This window comes from Argentina silus (genome assembly GCF_951799395.1).
Source record: "Argentina silus genome assembly, contig: scaffold_267, whole genome shotgun sequence".
Taxonomy (NCBI): Eukaryota; Metazoa; Chordata; class Actinopteri; order Argentiniformes; family Argentinidae; genus Argentina; species Argentina silus.
The window spans coordinates 30,001-32,500 of NW_028152456.1; positions in this window are offsets into that span (position 1 = coordinate 30,001).

Here is a 2,500-nt window from a genome sequence, read left to right on the forward strand (position 1 = left end):
AAAACTCAAATGCCTCATTTTACTGTATGCACTGCGGTGCTGAATAAGCCCTGAGCTGCAGGGTTCTTCTGAGTCCTCTCCTGTTGGACTCCGCCCAGTGTGGCCCTTCAAGGCCACCGTACGCAGTCGCCACTACTGTGGGGGCCACTGACAGTGGGCAAGGCCAATATGGCTGCCGTTTACCTCAAAGTGGGCAGACCCCTGGCTGGGCGCCAACACTGCCCCTGTGCCGACAGGCTCTACCTCACCTCTCTGGACACAGGGCAGCGGCCCACAGCCTCCTCGATCTCCTACACACACACACACACACACACACACACACACACAGATAGGCCACACAACACTCACATTGGCATGTGTCGACGAACAACTACATACCGTGGAGCATATGCATGAATGCGCACTGGTAGACACACACACACACACACACACACACACACACACACACACACATACACATCCTCAGTGCTATCACTCAGTTGAAATGAAATACCACTGTAGACAGGAGGGCCTGCCATTCCCTACGGTGGCCTGATCTCACAGGCTTCACTGCCCTCCCTCTCACAGGGACTGAGGAACAGCTCACCAGAACACTCGCTTGCGATTTTCTCCTTTTTTTTTTTTTTGTTATGTGGGACCAAGTTGTCACTTTTGGAATTTGGATTCCCTTTTCTTATTCTGTCAATAAAGAAATACATGAAAGAAAAAAAAAAGGAAAGGACAATAGTCCGGCTGCCGGCCAGGATTACGAGTGGATGGAAGAGCAATAGATGGATGGATGGATGGAAGGATGGATGGATGGATGGTGACCGTCCGATGCGGCCCAGGTGTACACCGGCTCAGCCCAGCTGGGGTTAACACTGTGTCTGAGGAGAGACAGATGTTGTAAAACAGAGACAACCTATTTTTATTGAATGCCAAGCAGTAGTTTGTGAACGAGGCAAAGGAGGGAAGGAAGGAAGAAGAGATGAGTGTGTGGAGAAGAAGAGGGGGAACGTGGATGGAGCGACGGAGAGAGAGAGAGAGAGAGGGGGGGGGGGATTGTGGATACGAGCAAGCCTCGCTGGCTCCACCTCGACCGTTCGGGAGGAGAGAAACGGAGCCTGAACCAACCCGGAGATCGACCGCATCACGACCTCAGAACAACCCCAGAGCGACCATCCTCCGGTGGAGCAGCCAACCAGAGCCCCTCACCTCACACTACCCGCCTGCCTCGCTCCGTGGCCCCCCTGCCCCCCCCAACCCCTACCACCACCACTCCAACTGCCCCCCCCACCCACCCAGCCACCTACCCACCCACACACAATCTCAGAGCCTAGCTCTGATTTTCACCACCACCACAACCCCCCCAGCCAGGCTGGTGGGAGTTGTTGCACTACTGCAGTGGTCCCAACGTCCCGTCCCGTTCCCGTCCCGTTCCCGTCCCGTCCCCTCGTCCCCCCGCCCAAATGTACACACACACATCAACCAAGACCCCCACTCTGTTTAACAGAGGCCTACTGGGCTGGGGCACCCACCACCCTGTCACGTTGTCAGTATTAACCAGTCAGTCCCCGTCCCCTCAGGGACCTGCTCAGTGAAACCAAACAGAGTCCAGGCCTCTACCTTGTGAGACAAGGCTGGCCATAGGCTGCCCCAAGGAGCGGCTACAGAGGATGAATGTGAATGGCAAAGCAGCATTGGGAGAGAGTGAATGGACGAGAGAGAGAGAGAGAGAGAGAGAGAGAGAGAGAGTGGGACATGAAGAAGGTGGGGGGCCTCAGGCCATCTAGGGTTAGAGAGGAGTGGGGGTGGGGGGGGGGGGGGGTGTTGTCGCCAATTCTTTGAAGCGCTGACGAAATCCCTTTACGCCCCTAAACCCCTCCCCCCCCCCCCCCCCATCATGTAGAGAGCCCCCCAACTTTCACATGGAGATGATCGATCGGAACAAAGAATAAAGATCCGGCATTCCATTGACGCGGGTATGGAATACCAACCCTCTTTGAAAAAGAACCCATGTGTAAAAATGACAACAACAACAACAACAACAACAACAACAACAGCAACAACAAAGAAAAAAAGGTGTTGTGATTGGTGATGTGCTTGGTTCTCGTGAGCTGTGTGTGAGTGACTACAGTAGGGGCTCAAATGCTGCTTAACCTTCTGAGTCGGGTTTTAATTGAGATATATGATGACGATGACGATGATGACGATGATGATGATGATGATGATGATGATGATGATGATGATGGTGATGAAATGACTATAAACCCAGAAAAAACTAAATGAAAATAATAATGACTTTGATGAAAAAAGACTCCTGAACAAAAGTTTAAAAACGCTTGGAGATAGAGCTGTTTTTTTTTCATTTTATCTCAATGTTTTTTTTTTTGGTCTGTTTGTTTTTTTGTTTTGTTTTTTATGCTTAAACTGCTATGTGTTCAAGAGAGAAACAAAAGTACAGCTGTTGTCACTTTTCAACCATGCTGCAGTGTAACACAGAAAGAATATTTCACCTCTT